This window comes from Leucopleurus acutus (genome assembly GCF_964270905.1).
Source record: "Leucopleurus acutus genome assembly, chromosome: 15".
Lineage (NCBI taxonomy): Eukaryota > Metazoa > Chordata > Mammalia > Artiodactyla > Delphinidae > Leucopleurus > Leucopleurus acutus.
This window is the reverse complement of record NC_139157.1, coordinates 75,961,471-75,988,593: the sequence shown is the minus strand read 5'-3', so window position 1 is coordinate 75,988,593 and position 27,123 is coordinate 75,961,471.

Sequence of the window (27,123 nt, the reverse complement as noted above, 5' to 3'; positions counted from 1 at the left end):
CCACACTTTATTCCCTAAATCGATGTACTAGAAGTGGATGCAAGAGCAGGTCACGCGTAAATTTCTTGACTCATCCTTGTATTCCCCAGTCCAAATTCAACTTATACATTCCTTTGTACATACTTACTTATATAACCATAAGGTCCTTGTACCTGAACAACAGAAAATCCAGGCTTCATAAACCGAGGAAATGAGGCAAAAGTAGAGATCTACTTTAAATTTCACCCATGGATATAGATACATTTTAGCACGGCAGCTCTCTGGCAAGCTCAAAGTTTGCAGGCATATAAAATTATTTGCTCTGCCCTTTGCCAAAATGTACTTGCAGTAAGTGTGGTTGAGGAGTTTGGGGACAACAGGTAGGATGGAGTATGAAATGGACAATAGAACTGTTAAGTAGAAATGTTTTTATCACTCTCTACAGGAAAAATGATCTTGGTAACTGATGTAAGTAGTGAACTGTGAAACCGAAGCCACCAGATGTTTAGGGTTCTGTCATCTCAACTGTCCTACTGTGGACTAGATACAATGCTATGTTTTTGGATAACTTCAGTAGAATCAGAGAGCTAGAGAAGACTTCCTAACTTCTTGAGATATTTCAAAGCAAAAAAATCTACTTCGAAATAATCGATTTATATTATTCACTTAAAGATTTTTAGGGATTATCACTTTTGCCTCCATTGAATTTAAATTCTACTATTTACCCAAAATATATGTCAGAAACATACACTTTCCCTCCTTTTGTTGAATTCTTTCACCATTTTGAGTACAGGCTGGAGTAAAGAGATTATTATGTTCAAGTATAGTTAATGGTTACAGCATTTCAGTCCAATTGCCTTATTTGATTCTTCCTGAATTTGTTTTAAAATTTTATTGTATTTATTTTTTTATACAGCAGGTTCTTATCAGTCATCGATTTTATACACATCAGTGTATACATGTCAATCCCAATCTCCCAATTCATCACACCACCAACCCCACCTGCTGCTGCTTTCCCCCTTTGGTGTCCGTAAGTTTGTTCTCTACATCTGTGTCTCAATTTCTGCTCTGCAAACCGGTTCATCTGTACCATTTTCTAGGTTCCACATATATGTGATAATATGCGATATTTGTTTTTCTCTTTCTGACTTACTTCACTCTGTATGACAGTCTCTAGATTCATCCACATCTCTACAAATGACCCAATTTCGTTCCTTTTTATGGCTGAATAATATTCCATTGTATGTATGTACCATATCTTCTTTATACATTCGTCTGTTGATGGGCATTTAGATTGCTTCCATGACCTGGTTATTGTAAATAGTGCTGCAATGAACATTGGGGTGCATGTGTCTTTTTTTTTTTTTTTTAAAGCATACAGCACATGATATTAAGATGTTAAGAGTCATGGGAGATTGAGCAGTGCCACTATTTATCTGATTGGATTTCCAGACATGAGGATGTGTTTTTTTTTTTTAATTAATTTATTATTTTTGGCTGTGTTGGGTCTTCGCCTCTGCAGGAGGGCCCTCTCCAGCTGCGGCGAGTGGGGGCCACTCTTCATCGCGATGCGCAGGCCTCTCACCATCGTGGCCTCCCCTGTTGCGGAACAGGCTCCAGACGCACAGGCTCAGCAGCTGCAGCCCACGGGCCCAGGTGCTCCGCGGCACGTGGGATCTCCCCAGACCAGGGCCCGAACCCGCGTCCCCCGCATTGGCAGGCAGACTCTCAACCACTGCGCCACCAGGGAAGCCCGCATGTGTCTTTTTGAATTATGGTTTTCTCTGGGTATATGCCCAGGAGTGGAATTGCTGGGTCATATGGTAAATTCTATTTTTAGTTTTTTAAGGAACCACCATACAGTTCTCCATAATGGCTGTATCAATTTACATTCCCACCAACAGTGCAAGAGGGTACCCTTTTCTCCACACCCTCTCCAGCATTTGTTTGTAGATTTTCTGATGATGCCTATGCTAACTGCTGTGAGGTGATGCCTCATTGTAGTTTTGATTTGCATTTCTCTAATAATTAGTGATGTTGAGCAGCTTTTCATGTGCTTCTTGGCCATCTGTATGTCTTCTTTGGAGAAATGTCTATTTAGGTGTTCTGCCCATTTTTTGATTGGGTTGTTTTTTTTTTTTTTTTTTTTTTTTTTTTGCGGTACGCGGGCCTCTCACTGTCGTGGCCTCTCCCATTGCGGAGCACAGGCTCGGGACGCGCAGGCTCAGCGGCCATGGCTCACGGGCCCAGCCGCTCCGCGGCATGTGGGATCTTCCTGGACCGGGGCACGAACCCACATCCCCTGCATCGGCAGGTGGATTCTTAACCACTGCGCCATCAGGGAAGTCCCTGTTTTTTTAATGTTGAGCTGCATGAGCTATTTATATATTTTGGAGATTAATCCTTTGTCCATTGATTCGTTTGCAAATATATTTCCCCACTCTGAGGGTTCTCTTTTCATCTTGTTTGTAGTTTCCTTTGCTTTGCAAAAGCTTTTAAGTTTCATTAGGTCCCATTTGTTTATTTTTGTTTTTATTTCCATTACTCTAGGAGGTGGATCAAAAAAGATCTTGCTGTGATTTATGTCAGAGTGTCCTTCCTATGTTTTCCTCTAGGAGTTTTATAGTGTCTGGTCTTACATTTAGGGCTCTAATCCATTTTGAGTTTATCTTTGTGTATGGTGTTAGGGAGTGTTCTAATTTCATTTTTTTTACATGTAGCTGTCCAGTTTTCCCAGCACCACTTATTGAAGGGACTATCTTTTCTCCATTGTATATCGTTGCCCCCTTTGTCATAGGTTAGTTGACCATCTGGGCTTTCTATCCTTTTCCATTGATCTATACTCCTGTTTTTGTGCCAGTACCATATTGTCTTGATTACTGTAGCTTTGTAGTATAGTCTGATGTCAGGGAGTCTGATTCCTCCAGCTCCGTGTTTATCCCTCAACACTGCTTTGGATAGTTGTGGTCTCTGGTGTCTCCATACAAATTTTAAGATTTTTTGTTCTAGTTCTGTAAAAAATTCCATTGGTAATTTGACAGAGATTGTGTTGAATCTGTAGATTGCTTTGGGTAATATAGTCATTTTCACAATATTGATTCTTCCAATCCAAGAACATGGTATATCTCTCTATCTGTTGGTATCATCTTTAATTTCTTTCATCAGTGTCTTATAGTTTTCTGCATACAAGTCTTTTGTCTCCCTAGGTAGGTTTGTTCCTAGGTATTTTATCCTTTTTGTTGCAATGGTAAATGGAGGTGTTTCCTTAATTTCTCTTTCAGATTTTTCATCATTAGTGTATAGGAATATAAGAGATTTCTGTGCATTAATTTTGTATCCTGCAACTCTACCAAATTCATTGATTAGCTCTAGTAGTTTTCTGGTGGCAACTTTAGGTATCATGTCAGCTGCAAACAGTGACAGTTTTACTTCTTTTCCAATTTGTATTCTTTTATTTCTTTTTCTTCTCTGATTGCCACTGCTAGGACTTCCAAAACTGTGTTAAATAATAGTGGTGAGAGTGGACATCCTCATCTTGTTCCTGATCTTAGAGGAAATGCTTTCAGTTTTTCACCATTGAGAATGATGTTTGCTGTGGGTTTGTCATATATGGCCTTTATTATGTTGAGGTAGGTTCCCTCTATGCCCACTTTCTGGAGAGTTTTTGTGTTGAATTTTGTCAAAAGCTTTTTCTGCATCTATTGAGATGATCATATGGTTTTTATTCTTCAATTTGTTAATATGGTGTATCACATTGATTGATTTGCCTATATTGAAGAATCCTTGCATTGCTGGGATAAATCTCACTTGATCATGGTGTATGATCCTTTTAATGTGTTGTTGGATTCTGTTTGCTAGTATTTTGTTGAGGATTTTTGCATCTATATTCATCAGTGATATTGGTCTGTAATTTTCTGTTTTTGTAGTATCTTTGTCTGGTTTTAGTATCAGGGTGATGTTGGCCTCATAGAATGAGTTTGGGAGTGTTCCTTCCTCTGCAATTTTTTGGAAGAGATTGAGAAGGATGGGTGTTAGCTCTTCTCTAAATGTTTGATAGAATTCACCTGTGAAGCCATCCGGTCCTGGACTTTTGTTTGTTGGAAGATTTTTAATTACAGTTTCAATTTCATTACTTGTGATTGGTCTGTTCATATTTTCTATTTCTTCCTGGTTCAATCTTGGAAGGTTATACATTTCTAAGAATTTGTCCATTTCTTCCGGGTTGTCCATTTTATTGGCATAGAGTTACTTGTAGTAGTCTCTTAGGATGCTTTGTATTTCTGCAGTGTCTGTTTTAACTTCTCCTTTTTCATTTCTAATTTTATTGAGCCCTCTCGCTCTTTTTCTTGATGAGTCTGGCTAATGGTTTATCAAATTTGTTTATCTTCTCAAAGCACAAGCTTTTAGTTTTATTGATCTTTGCTATTGTTTTCTTTGTTTCTATTTCATTTATTTCTGCTCTGATCTTTATGATTTCTTTCCTACTGCTAACTTCGGGTTTTGTTTGTTCTTCATTCTCTAGTTCCTTTAGGTGTAAGGTTAGATTGTTTGAGATTTTTCTTGTTTCTTGAGGTAGTCTATATAGCTGTAAACCTCCCCCTTAGAACTGCTTTTGCTGCATCCCATAGGTTTTGGTTCATCGTGTTTTCATTATCATTTGTCTCTAGGTATTTTTTGATTTCCTCTTTGATTACTTCAGTGATCTCTTGGTTATTCAGTAATGTTTTGTTTAGCCTCCATGTGTTTGTGTATTTTACGTTTATTTCCATGTAACTGATTTCTAATTTCATAGTGTTATGGTCAGAAAAGATGGTTGATATGATTTCAATTTTCTTAAATTTACTGAGGCTTGATTTCTGACCCAAGATGTGATCTACCTTGGAGAATGTTCTGTGCGCACTTGAGAAGAAAGTGTAATCTGTTGTTTTTGGATGGAATGTCATACAAATATCAATTAAATCTATCTGGTCTACTGTGTCATTTAAAGCTTGTCTTTCCTTATTAATTTTCTGATTGGATGATCTGTCCATTGGTGTAAGTGAGATGTTAAAGTCCCCCACTATTATTGTGTTACTGTCGATTTCCTCTTTTATAGCTGGTAGCAGTTGCCTTATGTATTGAGGTGCTCCTATGTTGGGTGCATATATATTTATAATTGTTATATCTTCTTCTTGGATTAATCCCTTGACCATTATGTAGTGTCCTTCCTTGTCTCTTGTAACATTCTTTATTTTAAAGTCTATTTTATCTGATATGAGTATTGCTACTCAGGCTTTTTTTTTTAAACATCTTTATTCGAGTATACTTGCTTTACAATGTTGTGTTACTTTCTGCTGTATAACATACTGAATCAGCTGTACGTATACATATATCCCCATATGCCCTCCCTCTTGTGTCTCCCTCCCACCCTCCCTATCCCACCCCTCTAGGTCGTCACAAAGCTGATCTCCCTGTGCTATGCAGCTGCTTCCCACTAGCTATCTATTTTACGTTTGGTAGTGTATATGTGTCAATGTTACTCTCTCACTTCGTCCCAGCTTACCCTTCCCCCTCCCCGTGTTCTCAAGTCCATTCTCTACATCTGCATCTTTATTCCTGTCCTGTGGCTACTTTCATCAGAACCTTTTTTTTTTTTTTTTTAGATTCCATATATATGTGTTAGCATATGGTATTTGTTTTTCTCTTTCTGACTTACTTCACTCTGTATGACAGACTCTATGTCCATCCACTAGAGGAGAACAAACTTTACAATACATTCAGTTTGGGAGATACAGAATTTGAGATACTTGTGGTCTAATTGGGTGTTTAATGCAGTATGCAGCTAGTATACCAGTTGGATAAACAGATGTGTATTACATTATGAAAGATCAGTGTTAAAATATATAGCTAACCAATAGCAAGATTCATCTAGTCAGTATTAGGAGCTAATAATATATTGAATGTTGGGTTGAATCCAGGTATTACATTTTTTTAAAGCTCTTCATCCTAATTCTATGTGCCATCAGAGCTGGGACCTGGCTGAGGGGCCAGCAGTGTCCTAGGAGCATGAATGGATTAGGAGAAGGCAGAGGAGGGAGGGATGGCCTGTGGAACCCAGACCTCCTGATAGGAGAGAAGTTGATGAAGGCAATGGAATAATGAGATGTAGGTGATGGAATGATGAGATGCTCTTAATGAACTCTTCATCCAAGCTCTAGGTATTTATAATTTTAAAGCAAAATAGTCATAGATATTCATAGCCCCCTCCTTTCCAAGCTTCCATTTTTTTAAATAAGAAAAAAATGTAAGAAACCCCAATAATTATGTAATCCCTGATAAATATTTTTCCTTCCAAAATTGGTTGTCTCATTGGTAGGTACTTGATAATGACACAAGTTTTATTCTACTCATTTTTGGTATTTTTGAAAACCAAGAATACCATTTTATCCTATTAGGATAAAGAAAACAGATATGATTCATTTAAATTTGCTCCCATTTCCTCAATGTAAATGAAATGTCTCTATATAAAAGCATATTGGTTTGCAAATAACATGTCCTATAATAATATCTGTTTTAAAATTAGATCTGTCTTGGGAATTCCCTGGTGGTCCAGGGGTTAGGACTCAGTGCATTCACTGCCGAGGGCCTGGGTTTGATCCCTGGTCAGGGAACTTAGATCACACAAGCCGCACGGCGCAATTAGGTCTGTCTCAAAGCTTCTCTTAGAATTAGATCCTCATCAACTTCAGTGGACTCATCAGAGCTGTGAATAAGGACAGAACAGCAGTTCAAGAGTCTCCCAAACAGACAACCAAGGGAGGAAAATCAAAAGGCCATACATGTGGACACTTGGGCTTCTGTAGCATCTGTCCTGAATTTCTAGAGTGAAATTATTTTTGTTTTTGTTGCTATTATTGAGATTTTTCTTTGCATTTTGAGAAAAGTGATCCCCTTTTACCCTTTCCTTTACTCCCCTCCTCTCCTTTCCTTCCTCCCTCCCTCTCTCCCTCCTTCCCTCTTCCTTCCTTCCTTCCTTCTTTCCTTCCTTCCTTCCTTCCTTCCTTCCTCCCTCCTTTTCTCCTTCTCCTTCCAGATGATCCATCCTAGGTGAGAGACAGGGTGACCTGCACCATGGATAGTAACAAGATTTCTTTACCCCCCTCACTGTTTGATTCTTTCCCCTAGACATAATATTTGGGAGAGCAGGGATTTCATTTTGTATCCTTCATGGATCACAGTCCTGACATACAGCACTGTCTCACAGTATAAGAAGAATTAGTTGGTTGAATGAATAAGGGAATGAATGCCCACCTCTGATCTTGATTCAGAAGCAGCCTTCAAAATAGATAGATAGTTAATGCTCTACCCTGGCCAAACCCAAGTTTTACTTATCTCAAAAAGCCTTTAACTTTTATCTTACCTTCATTTGAACTTCTTTAAGGTGCTTTATAATAGAGAGTTGATGCTTCCAATGTGCATGGAATTAATCCCATCCTTTCTAGACATGCATCAGCTCTCAAGACAATGAAGCCCTACTTCAGTGAATGGCTTTGTCTACTGTGCTAGCAGCCCTCACCCTTAAAACAAATCAATGCTCCTCTAAAGAGGGAGAACACTATTTTTCACTGTTAGTCAGGTATATGCATCACTGGCCTGAACATCCTCCTGACTAGAGATTGGTTATAAATGATGACAACTCCTTACAGAAGTGCAGTGAAGCAGCAGGAGGGGAGGGGCTTGTCTCTGCAGCAGTTTTCAGCGGGACATTTCTTCACCATGTTCCAAACTGCCCACCCCACTTCCCCAAATACCTGCGTATAAAACAGCTGAAAGTGAAAGTTAAAAAAGACATAAATATTTTTAAAAAATTTTATTGAAGTACAGTTGCTTTACAATTCTGTGTTAATTTCTACTGTATAGCAAAGTGATTCAGTTATATATATATTCTTTTTCATATTCTTTTCCATTATGGTTTATCACAGGACATTGAATGTGTTCCCTGTGCTGTACAGTAGGACCTTGTTGTTCATCCATCCTATATATAATAGTTGGCATCTGCTAACCCCAAATTCTCAATCCTCCCCTCCCACACTACCTTCCCCCTTGGCAACCACAAGTCTGTTCTCTATGTCTGTATGTTTCTGTTTTGTAGATATGTTCATTTGTGTCGTATTTTAGGTTCCACATATAAGTGATATCATATGGTATTTGTCTTTCTCTTTCTGACTTACTTCACTTAGTATGATAATCTCTAGGTCCATCCCTGTTCCTGCAAATGGCATTATTTCATTCTAAAAAAACATAAATCTTTCTTCACTCAAGACCACTTGACTCTCTCTGGGTGGATGAGAGGCAAGCCCCAGCTCCAGCACAGACATTGTGGAATAAGCCAGGAATGCGCCTGACACTGCTGTTCAGACTGAGCCCAGGTCCCTCTGGATTTGTGCTCAAGGCCAAGAAGTAGACAATATTCCAAGCAGATAGCTGCCCGGGAATAAAATGCCACCTGTCACAAGTTAAGCAAAAATGCATCTCTCAGCTGTCCTTGAAATACATTACTATAGCACAAAGTCAGGAAACACACAAGAGTTACTTTGATTATGAACCCAAGAGAATTTCAACAAGGCCTTTACCACAGTAATGGGATTTATTTTTCCTGAAGCAGAAGGAGTATACTGAAAGAAAATACACTTTTTTGGGCAATGAGGAGAGTATTTAAGGATCAAGAATATTATGACCATATGCCTTTTGGCCAAAATTTTATAGTTGATGTGTTGGAGTGAAACCCTAAGGCTGTAGCAATCAATCCCCAAAGTCACAAAATAAATAAAAAGAAGCATCCTTTTATTAAACTTTTATAATTGAGAATTTTACCAAGAATGGACAAAGCTTTGAAAACCAAGCTTCACATGATTTTTAAAACTTAACTGATGCCTATTTAGCTCTTTGTCTAATTGTAAAATATAACCAATCTATATACAAGGAAAATCTGAACAAAATCATTACCATCTGTGTTTAATGTTTAGAAGGTTGTTTTTCCCTTTATATTTAATTCAGGTTTACAACCTCAAAGATTATTCATTATGAATTTTACCTTTAATGTATTCTTCAGAATTGTGCACCTGTGATACCTAATAAATTTATGCACAATAATAACACTTAACAATTATATGAAGCTTTTCATCTTCAAAGCATATTATGCACATTAGGAAATTCATCATTTCCTAATGAGGAAGGTAAATATTGTTATCTCCATTTTACAGATAGAGAAACTTGAAGAGACAAGTCATCCATAGGCTAATTAGAAGGGAGCTTTAACTTTGTGTATGGGGTAGGGTTATACAATATTTATATTCTATTTTAAAATTTATAAAACTAAGAGAGCACTAAACTATTATCTTGAAATTTTTCTATACCTGAGTCCCTACCCTTACTCCAAATGCACACACATATTCTCCAAATGTGGTATAAAGTTTAAAAATAAATTAGAGATAATTTATCTATATACCAACTCAACTTCCTCATAGTTTTTAAGCAGGTTCTATACTGTAAAAAAAAAAAATTACTATATTTTGTGCTAAGAGGGCTGACTTGTGCCTTGCTTCTTGCACTTAACCTATCAAATTGTTAAGAAGTTTCTTCTTCACGAGTTTTTATGGAAAACTGAGGATTCTTATGTTTTAAGAGGTTGTCTATTGAGACCCATTCTCAATGCAATGATTTGTATTGCGTAACTTCAACGTTCACGGCACTATGCAGCTATTTATACATTCTGTTTTAGTCTCAATATTATTTAAAGCATGTAAACGCAGCTGCTTTCCAGTCATGTCTGCTTATCAACATATGTCATTCATGTTCACCACGATACTGAATCCATTGTTATGACACTAACATGAATTTACAGAAGATGCCATGACCTGTTGAAATGGTTGTGTTGAGAAACGTGGCCTTGGAGCCCAAATTAACATTTAATTGCAAGAAAAGATCACCACTGTCTTAGGAACGAACTCCAGTAAAGAGAAACATGTGCAGGTTTTATCAGAGACTGTTCATCAGAGGGAAAAATACCTATGAGGGAGCAAAGAAAACAGGATTGGGTTGAGGGAGAAGCTGGAATGTAATGCAGTAACAGTAGAGACTAAGGGATGACTTGAAGCTGGGATGGACCTTTAATATTGTTCCAATTCTGGGCAAGGACGCTGGGTCATGTATCCCCGAACCAACCAGTCATAGGATTCTGGATGCCCCTGCGGCAGAAGCATAATCTGGGTAAGGCAACTTCCTTCAGTCAGAGGGAAACTTCCAGAGAGGAAATCAATGCTGAGCTATCAGTGGCCAACAACATCCTCTACACTAATGCATTAGGTATCAAGGTAAGAAGCATCCTTTGCTCTAATTCCCTAGCCCAGAGATAAAGCCTGGGATCCAGTAACACTCTCATGATGTCTGTGTCAATGCAGCCTTTAAAGTTGTCTGATAAGAGAAGGTGTGAAAAGATTGGGAGGGTGGGCACCCAGAATATATGCAGAACACAGGGGAACATGCTTCTACACAAAATGATTGCTAAATCTCTCTCCTCAACACACTGGGAAGATAGTTAATTTACTGGCCAAAGGAACCATGACCAAGACGTTGATCCCAAAGGGCTGAAGCAGGAATAAGTTTTTCCACAGAGTTACTTTGAAAAAATATTCCCAGAAATTTAAAGCTGAGACAAAAATAATGATCATGTAGCATCAAACACAGGGAAAGCAAGACTAAAAATGAAGTCCTGGAGACAGGAGCAAGCAGGAAAAAATTCAGGAGCTGAATGAAATTAAAAATGAACTAGAACAACTGGAGAGAAAAGAATATAACCCTGGCAAAGGGTCATGAACTGTTTCGGAGTATCTTCAGACTAGCCTTATTGGACATTGAGCACAGGTTGTGGTACAGGGTTCGGGCAGAAAGTTATGGGATAGACTTTTATGGAAGAGGGCCTGTGTGTGCAAAAGAAGGCCCTTACTTGCTGAGCACTCATCAACCTATACGCTTCACCCAGGAAGTACGAAATGCCAACGATATGAAAAAGAAGGGCAAGTTCAAACACGTAACGAGAGAGTAGGGAGGAGAAGTGAAGTGAAGATGGACAATCATCTTGCTGTTTTTATGAAACCATTCTCCTCTGTCATCGAGAAATCTGTAGATGGAATCTGGGTGCCTGGATAAAATTAGGATAAACAGCTCTGTTCCTTAATCTCCTAAAGGAAGCAGAATATTCACAGCTCATTGATAAGCCTTCTGTCTTTTCAGGAGGTCAGCAGAGAGACTTCTGCATTTGGTTTTCTTCAAAAATGTTAGACCTTTTAAATTGCTTTGATAGAGTATATGCTCTGAAGCTTAGTACAAAGAAAGCAATTGCTCAAAGAAGTCGAACTAAAGGATCTGTTACAAGGAGTGTGTAAATGAGTTTTTGGTGGTTTAAAGAGGTCATTCCGTTGGACCTGTTATAGGCTCTTACAGGGCTCAGAGAATTTACTAAAGTAGGAAAGTATTTCAAACACTAGTTCCCATTAAATTGATACTTTATTCAGTGCATTTGACCTCTGAGCTTGACAATGATTCTTTATAAGTGGACCTTAAAGTGCCATCTGTAGCATAAAATATAAGTATGTGGGTGTTACGAAAGCATACGCTGTCTTTGTGTGGGATGGCTCTGGGGGGAGCTCACTACTCACAGGATCTTTTATCTGTGAGTCACAGTTCCTGGCAAGGGCAGTCTCAGAGTTACCTTCAATAGACATGAACAGTGAAGTAAATGTGCGTTCTTTGTTCGGAGTTTAGTGGACAAGTAGTATATGGCCAAAGTTCCCGGCACAGTTTGTCTCACTTAGCCCTCTGTTTCTAAGCCTCAGCAACGAAGCCTGGAACTGAAATAATTGGAGAATATTCTGGTTTGCAGGCACAGCAGAGCGGATGAAGTAGACCACATATATTAAAAATGAACTAAGGTAGCAGATAACACTACTCGTCAAAGATGCAGCAGGTTGGAGGAAATAGTGGATGCAAACTTAAAGCAAATATTCAGTAAGATGCATTTATGGGAATTTTGATTTATTAGGAATAACAAGTTCTTATTATGCAGTGAAAAAATTAATCGAGTCATAAAATTTCATAGCTGGAAGAGGCTTTCAAGATGGCCTTGTTCTCTTTTTCCTAATAAAGAAACTGAAATGCAAAGAAGTAAATTGATTTGCCCAGGGTATCTCAGCTTGTTAGAGGGTGGCTTGGAACTAGAAAGCAGGTTTTCTAGACCCTTCCAGTCGGGGTCTAGAACCCTGACTTGACCCCTCACTAGAAGAACTGCCTGTAAGGCTGTAACTAATAAGGGAATCAGGTCTCCAGGTTTGCTTTATCTCAATCCCAGTCATTGATGAGCACACGTGCATTTACTGGGATTGAATCATTACAAACTTAGTAAGAATATATAAAGTTTACAATTTCTTACCAAAGTAAGAACAGATGCTCTTATTGACACAAATTCCCTAAAGTCAGGACCCCCACTGTATCCTCATCTGTCCTGTCACTGTGGCAGATTGAAAAGTGCTGAAAATTCTCTGACATTCTTCTCATCTGAAGGCAGGGTCTATGTCTCCTTCCATGAACCCAAACTGTGCTGTGATTGCTTTGGCCAAGAGAGTACGGCAGAATAACACCATGTCGGGTCTGTCCTACCTCAGACAGCTTCTCCCTTGGTCTTTAGAGCCCTGGGCCCCTTTAGAAGAAGCACAACTACCCAGCTATGTTAGTTTGCCAGGGCTTCGGTAACAAAGAACTACAAACTGGGTGGCTTAAACAACGGAAATGTATTGTCTTACAGTTCTGGAGGCTAGAAGTCCAAAATCAAGGTTTAGGCAGCGTTGGTTCCTTTCGAAGGCTGTGAGGGAGAACCTGTCCAGGGCTCTCTCCTTGGCCTATAGGTGGCCACCTTCTTCCTGTGTCTCTTCACATCATCTTCCCTGTATGCGGGTCTGGGTCTGAATTTCCCCCTTCGTACAGTGACACCAGTCATATTAGATTAGGGCCCAACCTGATGACCTCATTTTAACTTGATTACCTCTATAAAGACCCTGCCATCAAATAAGGTTACATTCTGAGATAATGGGGTAATTAGGACTTCAACATATGAATTAGGGAGACATAAAAAAGCTGTAACACAAAATCCATAACAACAACTAAAGAGAGATGGTGTGGAGAGAGAGGACGTCATTGAGCCCAACCTTTCACCCATCCTCACCAAGAAACCAAGCAGGCATGTGAGGGAAGACATTTTGGACTCTGCAGACCTTTCTAACAGTATATACCAACCTGCACTGATATCACAATAGGATTGTTTACTAACATCAGTTAGTATTAACACAATGCTTTCAGCACTATGTAATCTTATTCAACTAAAAGCTTATGTGAAAGTCATGCTGATAAAAATTGAATGTTTATGGATAAAGTAGGGGCAGGTGGGGATCCTCTATATCAGCATCCTTGTCATACTATCCTGTAGAAAATACTAGAAGACTTCAAATAAACCTCTGGTTTCCACACAGAAGCATTACTAGAGTAAATAGATGCTCTTGTTTGAGTTTTAAGAGGCTCTTTTCCTCCTCTCTAAAGGCTGGCTGACAGACATCACAGGAGAATTATATGCTAACTCCAAAAGAAAATATGGGTGACAATGATTTTGCAAGTGCCTTTATCCAGAGACTCCTGCTTTGAGATTATGGAGAACTTGCAAAATTAATCATCTCAAAGCAGGAGTCTGGATAAAAACTGGATTGGAGAATGTGACTCAGAGCTGAAAACAAAGTGGGGTACTTTTCTCCTCTTGCACTGAAGAAAAGACAGAGGGCCGTAGAGGGCAAGTTCTAAGCTGACTTATTCACTCATCATGAAGAAGGACAAGCAGGCCTGTCAGGCTGGATGCAGAAAGTAAAAGAAGAAAATGTGAAGGTTGGAGAAGAGATGGATGTCTCTGCCAGAGGAAAAGTTCCTGGCCTCCCTATTGATCCATGACATTAAGGGAAAGAGGAAGTGTGAGGTCTGCTTTCTGCCCTTGACACCGTGGCTCCAGCCTCTGCTAACCTGGCCAAATGGATGTACTGATTCAGACAAGCCTGACTGGTGAGCTCCGCTTCTGGGAGAAAGACTGTATCCCCGTGTGGAGAAGGGGGCAGAAGTATATGTGCTCACACTCTTATCCTCAGTGGAAACAGGAAAAATACGAAGAGGAAGGAGAAAATTTCCCCCAAGAGTTTGGCCCCAAGTAGCCTTAAAGGAGAGAATCGGTATTTGTTGAAAAGTGGGATGGATTCTGTTCTTTGTTAGAGGGGTAGGCAGGATTATGGCCCCCAAAGATGCACATGCCTTAATCCCAGAGCCTGTGACTATATTATATTACATGGAAAAAGCGAAGTAAGGTTACAGATGGAATTAAAGTTGCTAATTAGTTTACTGTAAAAAAGGGAGATTATCCTGGGTTATCCAAATGGGCCCTATGTAACCACGGGAGCTCTTAAAAGCAGAAGAGGGAGGCAGAACAGAGGAGGGAAATGGAGAGATGTAACACCCAAGGCTGACTATGCCAACCTTGAATCTGGAGGAAGGGGGCTCCTAAGGGCTGAACTGCACTCCCACCAAAGTTAACTGGTTGAAATCCTAAGCCCCAGTACCTCAGAAAATGACTACATTTGGAGGTAGGACTTTTCGAGAAGTAATTAAGTTAAACGTTGGTCATGAGGATGAGCCCTAATCCAGTATGACTGCTGTCCTCATAAGAGGAGATGAGGACACACACACACACAGAAGGCAGACCGTGTGAACACATCTACAAGCCAAGGACAGAGGCTGCTGAAGGAATCGATCCTGCCAGTACCTCTTCTCAGACCCCCAGCCTCCAGAACTGTGAGAAAATAAAACCGTGTTGTTTAGGCCATCGATCTACATTACTTTGTTATGGTAGCCTTGGCAGACGAATACAGGGCAATGAGCTGAGGCATAAATGAACTCACCCCAGCCTCACGCCTCCTCCACACCTCACCCTAGACTTATTGCTCAAGGAAGGAAAAGAGGAAGAACCGCCAGCATGCCAAAATCACCCCTTGTGGGGAACAGCTCACAGAACATCAAAATTAGCACCAAAGCTCAAAGAAGTTCACAGAAGCCTCACATCAGTGAAGTCAAGAGCGTGGGTGGAGGAAGAACACTGACACTGTTTCCTGTCATGCCTCAGTGCACGATGTGCATGGAATAGAACACTTGTACTTTCATCTTTTGACTAATATTAAGAAAAAGCTGAGCTATGAATGGGAGTGGGGGATGTGGGATGGGGAATGGGGGAAAGAAAAAAAAGAAAATAAAGGTGTTTAAAAAGAAGAAGCTGGAGAGGCCTTTGAGATGGCATAGGACTAAGACATGGAGATCACCTTCCTTCCGACAAATACATAAAAAATACATCTACATGTGGAACAACTCCTACAGAACACCTACTGAACGCTGGCAGGAGACCTCAGACCTCCCAAAAGGCAAGAAACTCCCCACGTACCTGGGTAGGGCAAAAGAAAAAATAAAAAACAGAGACAAAAGGATAGGGATGGGACCTGCACTAGTGGGAAGGAGCTGTGAAGGAGGAAAAGTTTCCACACACTAGGAAGCCCCTTCACTGGTGGAGATGGCGGGTGGGTGGGGGGGAAGCTTTGGAGCCATGGAGGAGAGCACAGCAACAAGGGTTCAGAGGGAAAAGCAGAGAGATTCCCGCACAGAGGATTGGTGCCGACCAGCACTGACCAGCCTGAGAGGCTTCTCTGCTAACCCACCAGGGTGGGTGAAGGCTGGGAGCTCAGGCTTGGACTTTGGAGGTCAGAGCCCAGGGAGAGGACTGGGGTTGGCTGCATGAACACAGCCTGAAGGGGGTTAGTGCATCACAGCTAGCTGGCAGGGAGTCTGGGAAAAACTCTGAACCTGCCTAAGAGTCAAGAGACCATTGTTTTGGGGTGCGTGAGGAGAGGGGATTCAGAGTGCCGCCTAAACGAGCTCCAGAGACGGGCGCAAGCTGCGGTGATCAGCGCGGACCCCAGAGACAGGCATGAAATGCTAAGGCTGCTGCTGCAGCCACCAAGGAGCCTGTGTGCAAGCACAGGTCACTCTCCACACCTCCCCTCCCAGGAGCCTGTGCAGCCCGCCACTGCCAGGGTCCTGTGATCCAGGGACAACTTCCCCGGGAGCACACACAGTGTGCCTCAGGCTCCTGCTACGTCATGACGGCCTCTGCCACTGCAGGCTCACTCTGCAATCCATACTCCTCCCTCTCACAACCTGAGTGAGCCAGAGCCCCCTAATCAGCTGCTCCTTTAACCCTGTCCTGTCTCAGAAAATAACAGATGCCCTCAGGTGACCTACACACAGAGGCGGGGCCAAACCCCAAGGTGAAACCTAGTAGCGGTGCGAACAAAGAAGAGAAAGGGAAATCTCTCCCAGCAGCCTCAGGAGCAGCAGATTAAATCTCCACAGTCTACTTGATGTATGCTGCATCTCTGGAATACCCGAATAGACAATGAATCATCTCAAAATTGAGGTGGTGGACTTTGGGAGCAACTGTAGACTTGGGGTTTGCTTTCTGCATCTAATTTGTTTCTGGTTTTATGTTTATCTTAGTTTAGTAATTAGAGTTTATTATCATTGGTAGATTTGTTTATTGATTTGGTTGTTCTCTTCCTTTATATATATATATATATATATATACATTTTTTTTTTCCCTTTTCTATTTTTGTGAGTGTGTATGTGTATGCTTCTTTTTGTAATTTTGTTAGTATAGCTTTGCTTTTACCATTTCTCCTTGGGTTCTGTCTGTACTTTTTTTTTTTTTTTTGAGTATAGATTTTAGTGCTTGTTATCATTGGTGGATTTGTTTTTTGGTTTGGTTGCACTTTTCTATCTTTTTTTCTTTATTACTTTTTAATTTTTTATTATTAATAATTAATTTTTTAAAATTAATAACTTTATTTTATTTTATCTTTCTTTCTTTTTTTTTCTCCCATTTCTTCTGAGCTGTGTGGCTGACAGGGTCTTGGTGCTCCGGCCGGGTGTCAAGCCTGTGCTTCTGAGGTGGGAGAGCTAAGTTCAGGACATTGGTCCATCAGAGAGCTACTGGCTCCAGGTAATATCAAATGGCAAAAGCTCTCCCAGAGATTTCCATCTCAATGCTAAGAGCCAGCTCCACTCAACGACCACCAAGCTACAGTGCTGGAGACCCTATTCCAAACAACTAGCAAGACAGGAACACAACCCCACCCATTAGCAGAGAGGCTGCCTAAAATCATAATAAGCAAACAGACACCCAAAACACACCACTGGACGAGGTCCTCCCCACTAGAAAGACAAGATCAAGCCTCATCCACCAGAACACAGGCACCAGTGCCCTCTGCCAGAAAGCCTTCACAATGCACTGAACCAACCTTAACCATGGGGGCAGACATCAAAAACAACGGGAACTATGAACCTGCAGCCTGTGAAAAGGGGACCCCAAACACAGTAGGTTAAGCAAAATGAGAAGACAGAGAAATACACAGCAGAAGAAGGAGCAAGGTAAAAACCCACCAGACCAAACAAATGAAGAGAAAATACACAGTCTACCTGAAAAACAATTCAGAGTAATGAGAGTAAAGATGATCCAAAATCTTGGAAATAGAATGGAGAAAATACAAGAAACGTTTAACAAGGACCTAGAAGAACTAAAGAGGAAACAAACAATGATGAACAACACAGTAAATGAAATTTAAAATACTCTAGAAGGAATCAATAGCAGAATAACTGAGGCAGAAGAAAGGAAAAGTGACCTGGAAGATAAAATAGTGGAAATAACTACTGCAGAGAATAAAGAAAAAAAGTATGAAAAGAATTGAGGACAGCTTCAGAGACCTCTGGGACAACACTAAATGCATCAACATTTGAATAATAGGAGTCCCAGAAGAAGAAGAGGAAAAGAAACGTACTGTGGAAATATTTGAAGAGCTTATAGTTGAAAACTTCCCTAATAAGGGAAAGGAAATAGTTAATCAAGTCCAGGAAGCACAGAGAGTCCCATACAGGATAAATCCAAGGAGAAACATGCCAAGACACATATTAATCAAACTATCAAAAATCAAATACAAAGAAAAAAATATTAAAAGCACCAAGGGAAAAGCAACAAATAACATACAAGGGCATCCCCATAAGATTAACAGCTGAACTTTCAGCAGAAACTCTGCAAGCCGGAAAGGAGTGGCAGGACATATTCAAAGTGTTGAAATGGAAAAAAAACTAAAACCAATATTACTCTACCCAGCAAGGATTTCATTCAGATTCTATGGAGAAACTAAAACCTTAACAGAGAAGCAAAAGCTAAGAGAATTCAGCACCACCAAACCAGCTTTACAACAAATGCTAAGGGAACTTCTCTTGGTAGGAAACACAAGAGAAGGAAAAGGCCTACAATAACAAACCAAAAAAATTAAGAAAATGGTAATAGGAACTTACATATCGATAACTACCTTAAAAGCAAATGGATTAAACGCTCCAACCAAAACATACGCTGGCTGAAAGGATACAAAAACAAGACCTGTATATATGCTGTCTACAAGAGACCCACTTCAGGCTTAGGGACACATACAGACTGAAAGTGAGAGGATGAAAAAAAGATAATCCATGCAAATGGAAATCAAAAGAAAGCTGGAGTAGCATTTATCATATCAGACAAAACAGACTTTAAAATAAAGACTATTACAAGAGACATAGAAGGACACTACAGAATGATCAAGGGACAATCAAAGAAGAATATATAACAATTGTAAATATTTATGCACCCAACATAGGAGTATCTCAGTACTTAAGGCAAATGCTAATAGCCATGAAAGGGGAAATCGACAGTAACACAATCATAGTAGGGGACTTTAAAACCACACTTCCACCAATGGACAGATCATCCAAAATGAAAATAAATAAGGAGACAGAAGCTTTAAATGACACATTAGTCCAGATAGACTTAATAGATATTTATAGGATATTCCATCCAAAAACAACAGAATACACATTTTTCTGGAATATTCTCCAGGATAGATCATTTCTTGGGTCACATATCAAGCCCTGGTAAATTTTAAAAAATTGAAATCATATCAAGTATCTTTTCTGACTACAACGCTCTAAGACTAGATACAAATTAAAGGAAAAAATCTGTAAAAAATACAAACACATAGAGGCAAAACAATACACTACTAAATAACCAAGAGATCACTGAAAAAATCAAAGAGGAAATCAAAAAATACCTAGAAACAAATGACAATGAAAACACGACAACTCAAAACTGATGGGATGCAGCGAAAGCAGTTCTAAGAGGGAAGTTTAGAGCAATACAGTCCTACCTCAAGAAACAAGAAACATCTCAAATAAACAACCTAACCTTACACTTAAAGCAATTAGAGGAAGAAGAACAAAAAAAACCCCAAAGTTAGCAGAAGGAAAGAAATCATAAAGATTTCTTCATCAGAAATTGATGAAAACGAAATGAAGGAAACAATGGCAAAGGTCAATAAAACTAAAAGCTGGTTCTTTGAGAAGATAAACAGTATTAATAAACTATTAGCCAGACTCATCAAGAAAAGAAGGGAGAAGACTCAAATCAGTAGAATCAGAAATGAAAAAGAAGAAGTAACAACTGACATAGAAGAAATATAAAAAATCATGAGAGACTACTACAAGCAACTATATGCAAATAAAATGGACAACCTGGAAGAAATGGACAAATTCTTAGTAAAGCACAACCTTCCGAATCTGAACCAGGAAGAAATAGAAAATATAAACAGATCAATCACAAGCACTGAAATTGAGACTGTGATTAAAAACTTTCCAACAAACAAAAGCCCATGAGCAGATGGCTTCAAAGGCGAACTCTATCGAACATTTAGAGAACAACTAACACCTATCCTTCTCAAACTCTTCCAAAATGTAGCAGAGGGAGGAACACTCCCAAACTCATTCTACAAGGCCAACCATTACCCTGATACCAAAACCAGACAAAGATGTCACAAAGAAAGAAAACTACAGGCCAATATCACTGATGAACATAGATGCAAAAATCCTCAACAAAATACTAGCAAACAGAAACCAACAGCGCATTAAAAGGATCATATACCATGATCAAGTGGGGTTTATCACAGGAATGCAAGGATTCTTCAATATACGCAAATCAATCAATGTGATAAACCATGTTAACAAATTGAAGGAGAAAAACCATATGATCATCTCAACAGATGCAGAACAATCTTTTGACAAAATTCAGCACCCGTTTATAGAAAGTATGCATAGAGGAGACTTAACTCAACATAATAATGGCCATATATAACAAACCCACAGCCAACATCATTCTCAATGCTGAAAAACTGAAACCATTTTCACTAAGATCAGGAACAAGACAAGGTTGTCCACTCTCACCATTATTATTCAACATAGTTTTGGATGTTTTAGCCACAGCAATCAGAGAAGAAAAATAAATAAAAGGAATCCAAATCGGAAAATAAGAAGTAAAGCTGTCACTGTTTGCAGATGACATGATACTATACATAGAGAATCCTAAAATGCTACCAGAAAACTACTAGAGCTAATCAATGAATTTGGTAAAGTAGCAGGATACAAAACGAATGCACAGAAATCTCTTTCATTCCTTTACACTAATGATGAAAAATCTGAAAGAGAAATTAAGAAAACACTCCCATGTACCACTGCAACAAAAAGAATAAAATACCAAAGAATAAACCTACCGAAGGAGACAAAAGACCTGTATGCAGAAAACTATAAGACACTGATGAAAGAAAGCAAAGATGAAGCAAACAGATGGAGAGATATACCATGTTCTTGGATTGGAAGAATCAACATTGTTAAAATGACTATACGACCCACAGCAATCTACAGATTCAATGCAATCCCTATCAAACTACCAATGGCATTTTTCACAGAACTAGAACAAAAAATTCCACAATTTGTATGGAAACACAAAAGACCCTGAATAGCCAAGCAATCTTGTGAAAGCAAAACAGAGCTAGAGGAATCAGGCTCCTGGACTTCAGACTATACTACAAAGCTACAGTAATCAAGATAGTATGGTACTGGCACAAAAACAGAAATATAGATCAATGGATCAGGATATAAAGCCCAGAGGTAAACCCACACACATATGGTCACCTTATTTTTGATAAAGGAGGCAAGAATACACAATGGAGAAAAGACAACCTCTTCAATAAGTGGTGCTGGGAAAACTGGGCAACTACATGTAAAAGAATGAAATTAGAAGACTCCCTAACACCACACACAAAAATAAACTCAAAATAGAGTAAAGACCTAAATGCAAGGCCAGACACTATCAAACTCTTAGAGGAAAACATAGGCAGAACACTCTATGACATAAATCACAGCAAGATCCTTTTTGACCCACCTCCTAGAGGAATGGAAATAAAAACAAAAATAAACAAATGGGACCTAATGAAACTTCAAAACTTTTGCACAGCAAAGGAAGCTATAAGCAAGACAAAAAGACAACCCTCAGAATGGGAGAAAATATTTGCAAATGAAGCAACTGACAAAGGATTAATCTCCAAAATTTACAAGCTGCTCATGCTGCTCACTATCAATAAACAACCCAATCCAAAAATGGGCAGAAAACCTAATAGATATTTCTCCAAAGAAGATATACAGATTGCCAACAGACACATGAAAGAATGCTCAACATCATTAATCATTAGAGCAATGCAAATCAAAACTACAATGAGATATCATCTCACACTAGTCAGAATGGCCATCATCAAAAAATCTAGAAACAATAAATGCTGGAGAGGGTGTGGAAAAAGGGAACCCTCTTGCACTGTTGGTGGGAATATAAATTGATACAGCCACTATGGAGAACAGTATGGATGTTTCTTAAAATACTAAAAATAGAACTACCATATGACCCCTCAATCTCACTACTGGGCATATACCCTGAGAAAACCATAATTCAAAACGAGTCATGTACCACAATGTTCATTGCAGCACTACTTACAATAGCCAGGACGTTGAAGCAACCTAAGTGTCTATCGACAGACGAATGGATAAAGAAGTTTTGTCACATATATACAATGGAATATTACTCAGCCATAAAAAGAAACGCAATTGAGTTATTTGTAGTGAGGTGGATGGACCTAGAAGCTGTCATCCAGAGTGAAGTCAGTCAGAAAGAGAAAAATAAATACCATATGTTAACACATATACATGCAATCAAAAAAAAAAAAGGTTCTGAATAACCTAGGGGCAGGAGAGCAATGAAGACACAGATGTAGAGAATGGACTTGAGGATGCAGGGAGTGGGAAGGCTAAGCTGGGACGAAGTGAGAGAGTGGCATGGACATATATATACTACCCAATGTAAAATAGATAGCTAGTGGGAAGCAGGTGCATAGCCCAGGGAGATCAGCTCGGTGCTTTGTAACCACCTAGAGCAGTGGGATAGGGAGTGTGGGAGGGAGACGCAAGAGGGAGGAGATATGCGGATACATGTATATGTATAGGTGATTCACTTTGTTATAAAGCAGAACCTAAGACACCATAGTGAAGCAATTATACTCCAATCAATTTGTTAAAAAAAAATCAAGGGTGATGGTACTGAGGTAAGAAGTGCTTGTCATGTTGGATGAGCCCCAAAAGGACATTACTGTCGAAAAAATGTGAGAAAGGTAATAATGATAAGAAATAAAACTGGAGTTTGTGTCAGCCAGTGGCCAAACCTGTTAGATGCTTGTGGGCCAAGGAATAGAATTTTGCTCTAAGTATGATGGGAAGCCATTGGGTTTTGAGCATGAGTAACATGTTCAGTTTGATGTGTCAAAAAGATAGCTCTGGGAAACCACCAAGAAAAGGAAAAGACAACCTACAGACTAGCAGAAAATATTTGCAAATGTTGCTACCGACCAAGAATTCATTTCCAAAATGTACAAACAGCTCATACAGCTTAATATCAAAAAAACACAAACAACCCAGTCAAAAAATGGGCAGAAGACCTAAAAAAACATTTCTCCAAAGAAGACATATAGATGCCCAATAGGCCCATGAAAAGAAGCTCAACACTGCTAATTATTACATAAATGCAAATCAAAACTACACAGAGGTACCACCTCACTCTGGTCAGAATGGACATCATTAAAATGTCTACAAGTAATAAATGCTGGAAAGGGTGTGGAGAAAAGGGAACATTCCTACGCTGTTGGTGGGAATGTAAATTGGTGCACCCACTGTAGAGAAAAGTATGGAGGTTCCTTAAAACACTAAAAACAGAGCTATCATATGATCTAGCAATCCCACTCTTAGCTATATATCTGAAAAAAATGAAAACTTTAAATAGAGAAGATACATGCACCCCAACATTCATAGCAGCACTCTTAACAATAGCCAAGACATGGAAGCAACCTATGTGTGTATCAACAAATGAATGGATAAAGAAGATGTGGTATATATGCACAATGGAATATTACACAGCCATAAAAAAGAATGAAATAATGCCATTTGCACCAACATGGAAGGACCTAGAGATATGATATTAAATGAAATATCAAACAGAGAAAGACAAATATCATATGATGTCACTTATATGTGGCATTAAAAAAATGATATAAATGACTTATTTACAAAACAGAAATAGACTCACAGACATAGAAAACAAACCTATGGTTACCAAAGGGGATAGCGGTGGATGTGGGGGGAGACATTAGGAATTTGGGTTTAACATAGTCACACTACTGTATATAAAATAGATAAATAACAAAGACCTACTGTATAGCACAAGAAACTATATTCAATATCCTATAGTAACCTATAATGGAAAATTATATATAATAGAAAATTATACATACATACAATATATATATTTTTAACTTAAATATAGTTTAATGTGATTTTATTATGTCTAAAAATATTGTTCTGGGAAGGGTCCGTAAGCTTCACAAAATTGCCAGGAGTCCACAGCAGGAAAAAAAAGTCAAGAACCCCTTTGTCTGGCATATTCCAGACAGGCCGCTCCACCAGCCAGGTCCTGGAGGGAAGACCATAAAGACTGGAGCTGCCCCTGAGTCTTCAGTTATATGTAACTTCAGTTATATGTATAATTGAATCACTTTGCTCTATACCTGAAACTAATACAACATTGTAAATTAAGTATGCTTCAATTTTAAAAATGTTAAACAAAAGATAGCTCTGGATGTTATATTTAGAATATATGGGGGCACTAGAAGCAGGGAGCATTTAAGAGGCTTCTGTACTAGTTCAGACTTGAGATGACGATGGTGTGTAGGAGATGGAGTGACGGAGGTGATAAGGCATGGGTGGATTTGGAATCTAACCCCTTCTTTCCCAAAGGCTACCTTTTGGAGGCCTCCTTCTTCCAGGTCAGGTTGGCCTGCCAGGTCTTTTGCTCTGCCAGCCGGTGGCTGAGCTGTGGTCCAGCAACTGCTTTTGCTTTCTGAGTTGGTGCCACTGACCTAGATCTTTTGTTCCTTGGTTCACTGCTCCATTTTCCTGAACTTCCTAAGAAAATGTGCATGAAAAAACTTGTCGGATTAATCTTCAGTCTGAGGTTTACGTGTCACCACATTTAATTGATAGTTTGGCTTTTGTACAAAATTCATGAAAATAATTTCCCTCAAGGCTTTGAGTATATTTGTCCACTGACCTTCAATATTTGATGTTGCTTGTCCTTGACAACCTTATTTTCTCTACTTTCTAAAGGTCATTTATCTTCTTTTCTAAATGTTTAGCATCATTTCTTCTTCCTAAAATGATTCAGACATTTCACAGTGATGTATCTGGTAGTAGGTCTTCATTCAGTGATTCATGAACTGGGCAACTGGTGGACCCTTTTAATCTGAAGACTTTTGTCCTCACTTAATTCTGGGAACCTCACTTACATAATTTCTTTCCTACTTCCTGTCTTGTGTTTCCTATATCATCTTTTTGGAACTTCATGTTTGATATTGAGACATTTTATTGATCTTCTAAAACTTCATATTTCTTCTTTCTTTTCCTCTTTGGCCATTGTCCCATGCTGGCAAATGCTGGATCACAGCTTTTTCTGTCCTGCTTCATCAACCAGTATCCGTGCATTAGGTATATATTAGTTTTATATTGTAGTTATGACAAACTACCCTGAAGATAGTAGCTTAAAACAGCACAACTTTGTTATTTTACAGTTCTAGAGGCCAGAAGTCCATTGCGCATTTCACAGGACTAAAATCAATGTGTCACTAGGGTTTCCTTCCTTTCTAAAAGCTCGAGAGGAGAATCCGTTTCCTTGCTTTTTCCAGCTTCTAGAGGTTGCTTGCATTTGTTGGCTCACGACCCCTTTCCTACATCTTCAAACCCAGCAGTGTTGCATTTTTCTCTCCAGTCCTGCACTCTCCTCCCAGCCCCACTTCTGTCTCTGTCCAAAGCCAAGAAAAGTTCTTTGCTTTCAAGGACTCATGTGATTAGATTGGGCCTACCTGAATAATCCAGAGTAGTCTCTCTATCTCAAGATCTGTAACCTTAATCATATTGGCAAAATACCTTCTGCCATGTAAGGTAACATATCCACAGGTTCTTGGGATTGAAGTGTGGACATCACTGTGGGCCATTATTCTACCTATTATAGAACGTCTCCTAGAAATGTATTGGACTCTGTGTCTGCTGTTAACCCCCTTCTATTTTCGTCATGACTACTGGCATGTAAACCATTTTATATTATCTTGTGATCATTTTACTGTGGTTCTGGGAAGAAGAAGAGGTAAATAGATAAGCTAAGTGTGGCATCTTGAATCAGAAGCCTTTCCCCGGGAGTGTCTACTGTCTATTACTTAAAAACCATCATATAGGAGCGTAGGTACAGGGACAATGAAACAAAACTTTTTGTAAAAATTTGTGAATGTACTTTGTATTTTCAAAACTATTATTTGCATTATTCTTTTTATTGTTCTCTGAGTTTCAACTTTATTATACATGGAATTACTTTATTTAATCTACTTAATTATAATTAATACTTGGGCCTGACTCTTATCAAGCCTTCTTGTATATTTTTAACATTTTAAAGTATTCTGTATATATCTGAGTGTTGATACTCTTTTTTTTGTATCTGTGTGTGTGTGTGTGAATCTGTATATTTTTAGGGGGAAGTTGTATGTTAAAGTGGTACCAATTTTGCTAGAGATATAAAAATTTCTTTCAAAATGACTTTTAAATTTAGAATGAAATTTGTCATAAAATATTTAGTCCAACCTTATAGTTTAATTATTTTAAATTTTAAAAAGTTCTTACTGCATTTTAATTTCTTATCAGAAATGATGCGTTTTCTGTAACTCACTAAAACTTCAAGAACTCTATTATTCTTACTAGAAACCATAATTTTCCTAACTGTATTCCACAGAACACTAGACTATTGTGATATTTAGTTGCTCTTAGTTCAGAGAAAGTGTGTTCTGTGGGCAAACAATTTGGGAAAATGACTCATTCAAGTACATTTCCCTCCTGAATATTTACAGAGTGCATTAGGAGAGATTTTACAGCAAAACAAAACAAATACATTTTTAAAAATCTTTGATCAACCTAAAATATTCTAAATATATTTGATCATAAAACAATTTTTGATTTAAATTTGAGGATGACTCCTTAACAGCTCTTGTGAAACTGTATCTCAGAAACATAGTTTGAAAGTGCTGTTGTAGCCTATTCCTCTAGTTGTTTTGTGCTAAATAATTTGACTCTATCATATACAAATGCAATTCAGGGAATGATGACTGGGACACAGTTTTACAGTTGAGAGGGAATTAGATGCTGTGCTGGAGACATGTGACTAGGTCTCCTGTTGTCCTTACCTTGTTCTTTCATGACACCCATGGGATGGTATCAGTTTCCAGAGTTGTCCATCTGAAAGCTCAGCATGGACCTCCACAAGTTTTCCAGAATTACTCTGTGGCCACCAGCCCAGAATTCCTCTTTGTTTTACTCTTCTCTTCTAAGGAATGCTGGTGTAACATTGAGGTAAAAGAAAGAGCAGAAGAATGTAAGAAGGCACAAAATACTCTCTTCAGTGTGACTCTCATCTGTAGGTACCAC